Raw genomic sequence first — 12,072 nt, forward strand, 5'->3', positions numbered from 1 at the left:
TTAAAATAACCACAAATGGAAAATGATTTTCAAAATTTATTTATCAGAAAATGTAGTTCATTTTATAAAATTTATTTTCCGTAAAATAAAATGACCAAAGTATTGTTTTAGGGCAAATTTGCATTGATGATGTTGTTGAAATTTTTTTTAGGGAATGGTGTATATTTTATTTATTCAAATGAGATGGATATTATAGTGTTTTGGAAGACGTTATGACGTTTTCGGTAGGAAATGTAGGGAAAACACAACATATTTTTATATGTTTGTTTGAGAAAACGACAAGTTTTCCATATATCTTTTTGCCGAAGATGCCAGGTGATTCAGACGTATTTCCAAACACTGTAACATTTCTCTTATTTGAGAAAATGAAGTCCAATGATATTTATTATTTATTTATTTATTTTACTTTCCTACTTGATTGATTTTGTCATTATTTTAGACTTTACTCGATATAATGGAGATAAAAAATATAATATATTTTTATTATATTTGTTGAAAAAAATTATACTAAATTTTACAGATGTAAACAGTATAATGTTACAAAATATTATAAAAATAAAAGTATATAATTAAGATATAAAGTTAACAAATAAAATGTTACTAAATCTTATAAATAAATAGAAAATATAATTAAAAACTTAAATTTAATTATGAAATTAAAAGAGGTAGTTGGGATTGTGTAAGTTTAATTAAAAAATGTGATCTTGAATTTTTTTAAATAATTCTTTTACAGAAATTAATAAAAAAATTAGCAATGATATCTCTCTCTTATTTATGAGGTGTATATATACGAGAAATGAAGATTATCAATTTATCACTAACAATCATGAATAACAAGAGTAAATTAAGATTACACAAAAAGTTGGTAATGAGAGTAAATTATTTAAATTAAATTAATAAAATAAAAAATATTCATTAATCAGCTAAATGGTTAATAATACTCGTATATTCTATCTTATTATGGGTTTGAAAATATCAATTTTTTTAAGAGAAAATAACCTCAGTGATCAAAAATCCCATATAATATACGATTTTAACCAATTTTTTCCGGATTTGCCAAAATGACCAACAAAATCGCAATGCGATCGCTAATTCGCAACGCGATCTCCATTATCGCAAATTCGCGTTGCATTTTCGCAATGCGATAGTTGAAAATCGCGTTGCGATGGTCTACAGTATCGTTGCGATTTTCCCAATTCGCAATGCGAATAAGTAAATCGCAACGCGAATTGGGAAAATCGCAATGCGAATAAGTAAATCGCAACGCGAATTGGGAAAATCGCAATGCGATACTTACTATCGCAATGCGATAATACAAAATCGCAACGAGATACTTACTTTCGCAACGCGATACTGACTTTCGCAACGCGATTTACATAGCGCCATTCGTATTAACGCGTATTTTTTTTTCAAATTCCAAACACGTATTTTTTCTTAATAAATCGGAAAATGAACCGTCCACAGTAATCGCAACTCATAACCTCAAACCCAAAAACACAACACTCAGTCTCATCTCCATCTCTCACTCTCTACGGCGAAATCCGTACCCATCTCCGAAGATTTCCGTCCCCATCGCCGGCGAAATCCCTCACAACCATTCACAGTCAAAAATCCCTCACAATCATTCAGAAATGGAAAATCAACCTACGAGGGTTAGTTTTTTTTTTTTTTGTTGAAATTTTTGCATTATTTTAGGTTTTTCATATTGAGATTGATGATAAGTTTACTGGTAATTTCAATAATAGATTAACCATTTCACTTAGATTTCTTATTAAATTCATTCGATTGCTGCCAATACTGCTAAACTGTTTAGCCTGTGAAGTTAGTATTTATCTTTGCTTTGTCTTTTGGTTGAAGTAATGCAGAAGAAGAATAGTTTCGAGAATGAAAATCGCAACGCGGAAATAACTATCGCAACGCGAAATAAAAATCGCAACGCGAAACCAAAATCGCATTGCGATTTTCATTTCGCGTTGCGATTTTCATTTCGCGTTGCGATTTTCATTTCGCGTTACGATTTTTATTTCGCGTTGCGATTGTCTGGTCGCGATAGTCATTTCGCGTTGCGATTCTCATTATCTCGTTGCGATTTTCATTTCAACCAAAAGACAAAAACAGTGTTGCAAATTTTAGTTTCAAGAATAAACTACTATTTAAATTGTTTTGTTTTTGGTATATCTTGACAGTGTAATTTTTGGTATATCTAACTTGGTATGTTTATTGTTTTTTTGTAGAAATTTTTTTCGGCTTCATTGACATTAAGGAATAAAGTTAGCCTAGCCACTACAATTGCTTCGAAGCTTTCACATGCACAAAGAAAATTGTTTGAAGAAACCTGCTTCGGGCCATGGCTGAGAGTACAACATCCGGGTGGAGATGCTAGTTTGACCCATTTGTGGCTTCAGACCATGACTAGCGATCTACCCGACAGTATACAACGTGGTGAGGAAGAGATATGGTTTCATTTTCCACCGGCGTATACTTGTTTTGGGCGGAAGGAGTTTTGCTTAATCACTGGTCTACGATTCGGACACGATGATGTAGGCCGGTACACTCGTCATATCACCCGCCCATCATGGTTATCCAGGGTTTTTCCTGATGAGTCAATAGAGAAGCCGAACTTACACGTCGACGACATGAAGAAATTGTTTAATAAGAAAGATGGTTTTACTCGGATGAATGACGTCGATGTTGTCCGAGTATGCCTTCTACTACTTTTGTATGCCGGCTTTCTAGGCAGAGAGGCCAGACAACCTATTCCTCAGGAGCTAATATTATTGGTAGAGGACCTAAATGCATGGAATCTGTTTCCGTGGGGTTCGTATATATGGAAAGCTACTTGGACTAAGTTGTCGTCTGCCTTTGATGACCGCAAAAGTTTGCGGGGCGATGAGTCGAAATACACATTGTCAGGCTTTGTTTGGGCCTTTAAGGTAAGAATTTCTATATAATGTTTTCAAAATTATAATTAATTATTTAACAATTACTAATGTTTGTTATTATATTGTTTGTAGATTTGGATATTCGAGGCTTTCCCCAGCATGCGGACATATGCATTAAAATCCTCAGATGATATTCCTAGGGCTATTTCCTGGAAGAGGAAACGTATGTTGGATTGGGAAGACTTAATACCATATGTGACAATAAATAATGTAAGTTAACACAAATACTATCATATATAAACAAGTTATTAATAGTAGACGTTTAACTTTGTTTAGTTTTTATTATATTTTTAGGAGGCCAACACTCCATTAATGAGACTGACACCCACGGAGGCTGAGCTTGCCACTGATTGGTGGCAAGCTAGTCAGCATTTTTTTGATGGCACGAATGATGAGCAGCCTCCACTTCCTCCACTTCGAGAGCCATCACCTCACCCAGAGCCATCACCTGATCGACCCGACTATACACCTCTACAACGAGAGCCATCACCTATCCCGTCACATCATCGAGTCTCTTCTCCACCATCACCTCATGATAGGCGACCGACAAAGATGCCACGACTTCTATCTCCCTGTTCTCCACCTCCACGGGATGAGTCAAGGGAGTTACGTGATGAGGTCAATGCCTTGCGTGAGGAGATCGGTACTCTACGCGATAACGATGGTGCATGGCGTGTGGAGGTATATACTTTACGTGGTGAGGTTACCGCTCTACGTGAGATGGTAGTATCGTTGCAGAATGAGGTTCATACTCTACGCAACGAGGTAAGTTTAAGATTTTCCATATTTAACTTGATGATAAATTTACTCGTAATTTCACTTAAATTAACCATTTCACTTAGATTGCTTAGTAAATTTATTCGGTTGCTGCCAAAACTGCTAAACTTTTTACTTTAACACTGTGAAGTTAGTATTTGTCTTTGTTTTGTCTTTTGGTTGAAAGTTTGAAATATATTTATCTTTGTTTTTACTGTTTAAATATCATGTCTGTTTATTTACTGATATTTGTATTTTTATTTAGCAGACCGATAAGGTGGATGCTTTACGTCGGGTTTTTCTTGCACGACAGAGTTCACACATCAGACGGCGTGCACGTGCTATTAAGTCTCCGTATACCCCAATAGTGCGAAGACACCGCAAGAAGAAGCCCGACTCGCCTATCATTCCTCAATAGTCCACTCCTATCGTTGAAGAGGCCCCTATCATTCCTCGAGAGTCCACTCCCACCGTTCAAGAGGCCACTGTCATCGTTGAAGAGGTCCCTCCCACCATTCAAGAGCCCGATTCACATGGCGTCATATATAGGATTCTTGAGAAACCCTCTGACATGCCGGACATGATGGATTCAAGTTGGCTCTCGTATGAGTTACCGGCCAGTACCATACCGGTATCTGAAGAGGAGAGGAAACAACTACCGGACACAATTCTGGATAACACCCTTTGGGCTAAGACCGCAGTTGATTTTTATCTACATGAGCGAAGCCAGGGGTGTTTCACTGACATATGCAAGCTCAATGATGATATCTATTTATTGCTTGATCGGTCTTGGTGGGGCGTATTATTAGGGGTCGAAGACAATGGCTATTTCGATGGAGGGGTAAGTCTTATATTTTTCTTATATTTTCATTTGATTAATTTGTTTAAAAATTAATGTAATTCACTAATATATGTATTTTTTTGTAAAACAGCATATCGATGCGTGGGTTTCACGTCTACTAATAATTAGGAAACTTAAGGAAAATAAAAGAAATACACGGTATACAATAATGACGACGACTTTTAACGCAGTTCACTTGAAGAATCAACGAGATGAATCATTTGCGTTGGGCAATGGACAAGCTAAACTTTATCCTGCATGGTGGGAGGTCGATAAGGTTAGTGTTTATTTTAGATTGAGTTTAAAGGTATTCATAAATAAGTGCGCAAATGAATGAATTATTACTTATGATTGCAGGTATTTATCCCTGTTTTGAAACGTAACCATTGGCTTCTCGTCGAGCTTCAGATCCCATCCCTTAAGGCAATAGTATATGACAGCATGATAAATTACATATCATTGGCTGATTTAAGAGATATTATTAAGGGATGGAGCTCTTATTTGGCTAAATACTTGGATGCGATAAATTATTGGACTCGTTCTGGAAACAAGAAGCCAAAGAAGCTCAATATTACAGTTAGCAGAGACGAGACCGCACCACAACAAACGAAAGGACCCAGAGGGGATTGTGGTCCTCTCGTATGCTTGGCGTTGGACCGTTTGATCACAGGAAGTATAAAGTATCTACCTCCCACCGATATAGATAGAGCTGCAGTAGGCTTGTGGTTTCGACATTATATGGCTAGATCGATATATACGAGACGCTGCCTACCTGCATCCGCGTTATAAAAATGTCCATAAACAATTGGTATGTTTATAGGCTTGTGGTTTGAAATGTTTGGTTAAGTACCTAGAATTCAATAATTTGCTGTTTGTAGGTTTTAGATGTGTAGAAAGTGTTGTTTGAGCAAATGTTTGATTTATGCAGGTTAATCTCAGAAGTGAGCTGCGTGAAAATGATGTATGGCTGCAAAAGTTGATTCAATAGTATAAGTGTTATTTTCTCTAATAATGATTGCTTATTTTTTTTGTTTAATTGATTTGTAAAAGGTGATTTGTAAAAGTTGATTTGTTTAATTGATGTTAACATAATTCTTATTTGTGCTTGTTTAATTGATTGAAATGTAATGGTTGATTTTGTTGATTTAAATCTGCATTATGTTTGAAGGCAAAAAGTACTATCGCAATGCGAAATGAAAATCGCAACGAGAGAATCGCAACGCGAAAATGAAAATCGCAACGCGAAATTAAATTCGCGTTGCGATTTTCATTTCGCATTGCGATTCACTCGTTGCGATTTTCATTTCGCATTGCGAAATTAGCATTGCGATTTTCATTTCGCATTGCGATTCTCTCGTTGCGATTTTCATTTCGCATTGCGATAGTAATTTCCGCGTTGCGATGGACATTAAGATGATTGCCTATTAAGTGATAACAAGGAACAGATCATAGCAATTTTCAAACTCAAGTTACTAATACATGCCTAACTGAAAATGTTAAAAGTTCACACATAAAATCTACATAATACAACGTTTGCATTTAAAAATCACCTAAGTTAACAGTCCCAAAAGGTGAAGCCAGTTGTGATTGGGATTTTAAAGATGATTGTGATTTTGATTGCCTTTTTCTTGACACCATATGAGCTTTGGATTTTGATGATGATCCATATTTTGGTAGAGGAAAAGACGATTGTGATGGCACTGGTGATCTACATGTCAACCATGTATCACCACTTTCCTTGCATCGACTACATGTCGATCTCTTCTTCTCTTCACCCTTAGACGGTATACGATCGTGACTTTTTGGTCGGCCAGGTAGCCTTCTGTCCATGGCTGGTGGCAAAACTGTTTGTAAGTCATCTGGTATGTCCCACTCAGAAGGATGTGAAATAGGGTAGACAATCTCGGCATAAGTCTGTCGATATACTTCTGTAGTGTAGCAATCCATAGCGTATGTGCTTGAATCATCTTGGTTTAGATGAAGAGCAACTTTTATAACATGGCCACATGGATAACCAGATGTTTGCCATTTCATACAACTACACGTCCTTGCATTTAGATCGACAAGCCCATTTAAGTTATTATCCAGTACTTCAAACAAAGTGTTTGAAAATGGTTCAACTCTCCATGACGTTGACTTCAAAACACGTTTCGTTATCTTTTTTTCAGTCCATGGTGTAACACGATGTTCCAATGTTCCTGTAAATTTAAATAAATAATACTTAGTAAAATATATGATAAGTTACGAATTCAAAGAAATAATACCTGCATGGTTTCTTTTCTTGTAGTACCACTGTTGAATAGAGGCTCGAAAAAACTCTATTAACATAGTAATGGGTAATTTCCGGGAATGACGACTTAGAGCGTTAATTGATTCTGCACTATTAGATGTCATGAAACCATATCTTGCTCCAAATTGATGTACTCTTGACCATCTTTCAAACCCGACATCTTCTAGTGTTTGAGCACACTGAGGCAAAACACGTCTTAAACAGTTTATATGCTTATTGAAATCCACTTCCCGATAAGCCTTTACAGCCTTCCAGTATGTCCATTTGTGCTTTTTTATACCAGCAGACCTTGATTTTAGATTTCTATACAAATGAACACCACAAAGTCCATGAAAAGCATCTGGGAAACACCTTCTAACAGCGTTGTCAATTGAGTTTGCCCTATCGGATATGATTGTCAGATTGCTAATAGGACCTATGCAATCCCTAAGATGCCCCATAAACCATGTCCATGAATCAGAGGTTTCAGATTTGCCAACCCCGTAAGCTATTGGAAATATCCCATTGTTAGCATCCATGGCTACTGCTAATAAGTTTACTCCAAGGTATCGACCTTTCAAATATGCTCCGTCAACTATAATAACTGGGCGCATGCAAGTAATAAACGAACGAATCTACAAAATAATATACACAAGAAATATAATCATTTAAATGTGAAATGCATGTAACTAACAGAAATGAGTCAACATAATTATATTGATTTACTAATCGCAGCACCAATGGCGATAAACAGCAACTCAAAACGTCTTTAATGACAGTTTTAGTTGAAGATTCATGGGTAAAGGCATATATTGTAAAACACCATGAACATTCTCCCATGACCCTTCAAAACACAAATCTATCCAAACATGATCAACATTAGATGATTTCATGGTTGTAACTAAACAAACGAGATGCGAAACTAAGACCTGTTGCCGGATGGGGAAGGATGTCGTTGGATATTTGAACGAATGTCGCCGGAGAGAGTGATAGATGGAGATGGAATGAGTTGCGATTTAGGGATTTAGGTTATGAGTTGTTGCTGCTGCGTATATATATACACTCAAAATTTGGCTTGTGAAACTAAAACCTGTTGCGAACTTTGAAACTCGCATTGCGAGTCAGAATCGCGTTGCGAAAGGTAATCATTTGACCATCGCAATGCGAAATGCAAATCGCAACGATAGAATCGCAATGCGAAATGAAAAAGGCAACGAGGATTAACATGCATAAACTTTTAACAATTATTATTGAATTCTAGGTACTTAACCAAACATTTTCAAACCAAAAGGAGTATATATGTTAACAAAACTTGCATTATGTGTATTTTACGTGTGCACTTTTAACATTTTCAGTTAGGCATGTATTAGTAACTTGAGTTTGAACATTGCTATGATCTGTTCAGTTGTCATCACTTATTAGACATTCATTTGACTATCGCAACGCGAAAATGGCTATCGCAACGCGAAAATGGTTATCGCAACGAGAAAATCGCAATGCGAAATGAAAATCGCATTGCGATTTTCTCGTTGCGATTTTCATTTCGCATTGCGATTTTCTCGTTGCGATTTTCATTTCGCATTGCGATTTTCATTTCGCATTGCGATTTTTATTTCGCATTGCGATTTCCATTTCGCGTTGCGATAGTCTGTTTTGCCTTCAACATAAAGCAGATTGAAAATCAACAAATCAACTATTACATTTAAACACAAATTATGTACACATCAATTAAACAAATCAAGATTTACAAATCATCTTTTACAAATCAATTAAACAATCAAAAAATAATTATTCTTATTTCTTCATCAATTATTGAATCAATGAATCAACAACTTTGTGACCCCGTACATCCATTTCACGCAGCTCACTTAAGGATTAACCTGCAGAAACCAAACATTTGCTCAAACAAGACTTCCTACACATCTAAAACCTACAAACAACAAATTATTGAATTCTAGGTACTTAACCAAACATTTTCAAACCAAAAGGAGTATATATGTTAACAAAACTTGCATTTGACTTACCAATTAACAATGGACACTTTCATAACGCGGATGCAGGTAGGCAGCGTCTCGAATATATTGCTCTAGCCATATAATGCCGAAACCACAAGCCTACTGCAGCTTTATCTCTATCGGTGGGAGGTAAAAAACTCTGTGCTTCCCGTCGTCAAACGCGCCAAGCAAAGGCATACGAGAGGACCACAATCCCCTCTGGCTCCCGGCGATTGCTGTGGCGCGATCTCGTCTCTGACAACTGTGACATTGAACTTCTTTGGCTTCTTGTGTCCAGAATGACTCCAATACTTAATCCCATCCAAGAATTTAGCCAAATGAGAGCTTCATCCCTTGAAAATATCTCTCAAATCAGACAGTGATATGTAATTGATCATGCTGTCATACAATATTATCTTCAGGGATGGGAGCTGAAGTTGGACGAGAAGCCAGTGACGACGTTCCAAAACAGGGATAAACACCTGCGATCATAAGTAATAATTCATTTATTTGCGCACTTATTTATTAACACCTTTAAAAAAATTTAAAAAATAAACACTAACCTTATCGACCTCCCACCATGCAGGATAAAGTTTAGCTTGTCCATTGCCCAACAAAACTGATTCATCTCGTTGATTCTTCAAGTGAACTGCGTGAAAAGCCGTCGGCATTATTGTATATAGCGAAATTTTTTTATTTTTCCTAAGCTTCCTTATTATTAGTAGACGTGACACCCACGCATCGATATGCTGTTTTACAAAAAAATACATATATTAGTGAATTACATTAATTTTTAAACAAATTAATCAAAATCATATATAAGACAAATATAGTCTTACCTCCCCATCCAAATAGCCACTGTCTTCAACCCCTAATAGCACACCCCACCAAGACCGATCAAGCAACAAAAACATTTCATCGTTGAGTTTGCTGATGTCAGTGTAACACCCTTGGCTCCGCTCATGTAGATAAAAATCAACTGCGGTCTTAGCCCAAAGGGTATTATCCACAATTGTTTCCGGTAGTTGTCTCCTCTCCACTTCAGATACCGGAAGGGTACTAGCCGGTAACTCATACGAGAGCCAACTCTCATCCATCATGTCCGGAACCGGTGGGGGTTTCTCAATACTTCGATATATTACCCCATGTGAATCGGGCTCTGGAATGGTGGGAGGGACCTCTTCAACGATGACAGTGGCCTCTTGAACGGTGGGGGGGAATCTTGAGTGAGAATAGGGGCCTCTTGAACGATTGGAGGGGACTCTTGAGGGATGACCGATGAGTCGGGCTTCTTCTTGCGGAGTCTTCGCACCATTGGGGTGAACGGAGACGTAATAGCACGTCCACGCCGTCTGATGCGTGAACTCCGTCGTGCAAGGAAAACCCGACGTAAAGCATCCACCTTATCGGGCCGCTAAAAAAAATTAATACATAAATCAGTAAATAAACATACATGATATTAAACAAAGATAAATATGTTTCAAACTTGCATTGTATTCACCCAAATCATTATTCTATCATAGTTCACAAAATGCTCAGATAACATTCCAGAAGTAAGCACTTATATAAACATTTAAAAGGACAACATATATAAACATTCCAGAAGAAGAATAGTTTACTTTCGCAACACGAATCTTAAAATTGCAACGCGAAATGACTATCGCAACGCGGAAATGGCTATCGCAATGCGAAATGAAAATCGCAACGACAAAATCGCAACGCGAAATGAAATCGCAACGACAAAATCGCAACGCGAAACACAAATCGCAACGCGAAACACAAATCGCATTGCGATTTTCATTTCGCGTTGCGATTTTGTCGTTGCGATTTCATTTCGCGTTGCGATTTTGTCGTTGCGATTTTCATTTCGCATTGTGATAGCCATTTCCGCGTTGCGATAGTCATTTCGTGTTGCGAAAGTAAACTATTCTTCTTCTGCAAATTGAAACTTGAATGGATTGCATTACTTCAACCAAAAGACAAAAACAAAACCAAAAACAAATACTAACAAAAACAGATTGGCAGCAACCGAATGAATTACGAGTATGAAAAATCTTAAACTTACCTCGTTGCGTAGAGTATGAACCTCATTCTGCAACGATGCTACCATCTCACGTAGAGCGGCTACCTCACCGCGTAATGTAGACACCTCAACACGCCATGCACCATCGTCTTTGCGTAAAGTACCGACCTCCTTACGCAAGGCAGTGACCTCATCACGTAACTCCCCTAACTCATCCCGTTGAGGTGGAGGTGGAGAACAGGGAGATAAACGTCGTGGCATCTTTGCCGGTCGCCTATCTTGCGGTGATGGTGGAGAAGAGGCTCGATGATGTGACAGAATAGGTGATGGCTGTCGTTGTGGAGGTGTATAGCCGGGTCGATCAGATGATGGCTCTGGGTTGGGTGATAGCTCTGGGCGAGGTGATGGCTCCCGAAGTGGAGGCTGCTCATCAACCGTTCCATCAAAAAAACGCTTACTAGCTTGCCACCAATCAGTGGCAAGCTCAGCTTCCGTGGGTGTCAGCCTCTGTAGAGGAGTGTTGGCCTCCTAACAATATAAAAGCTCAAACAAAGTTAAATGTGTACTAGTAATAACTTGTTTATAAACATATGGTAGTATTTATGTTAACTTACATTATTTATTGTCGTATACCGTAGTAAATCTTCCCATTGCAAGGTTCGTTTCCTCTTCTAGGAAATAGCCCTGGGAATATTATTTGAAGTTTTTATTGCATATGTCTTCATGGCGGGAAAGGCCTCAAATATCCAAATCTACAAACAATATAATAACAAACATTAGTAATTGTTAAATAATTACTTATAATTTTGGAAACATTATATAAAAATTCTTACCTTAAAGGCCCAAATAAAGCCTGTCAAAGTGTATTTGGAACAATCGCCATGCAAACTTTTTCGATCATCCAAGGCAGACGATAACTTATTCCATGTAGCTTTCCATAAATACGAGCCCCACGGAAACAGGTTCCACGCATTTAGGTCTTCTACCAATTTGATTAGATCATTTGGAATAGGTTGTCTGGCCTCTCTGCCTAAAAAGCCGGCATGCAAAAGAATTAGAAGGCATACTCGGACAACTTCGACGTCATCCATCCGAGTAAAACCATCTTTATTATTCAAAAATCTTGTCAGGTCTTCTACGTATAGACTCGGCCTCTCCAGCTCAGGAAAAACCCGGGATAGCCATGATGGGCGGGTAATGTGTCTAGTGTACCGACCTACATCATCGTGTCCGAAGCGTAGACCGGT

The sequence above is a fragment of the Hibiscus syriacus genome, unplaced genomic scaffold (genome assembly GCF_006381635.1).
Source record: "Hibiscus syriacus cultivar Baekdansim isolate YM2019G1 unplaced genomic scaffold, ASM638163v2 tig00111402_pilon, whole genome shotgun sequence".
Classification (NCBI taxonomy): domain Eukaryota; kingdom Viridiplantae; phylum Streptophyta; class Magnoliopsida; order Malvales; family Malvaceae; genus Hibiscus; species Hibiscus syriacus.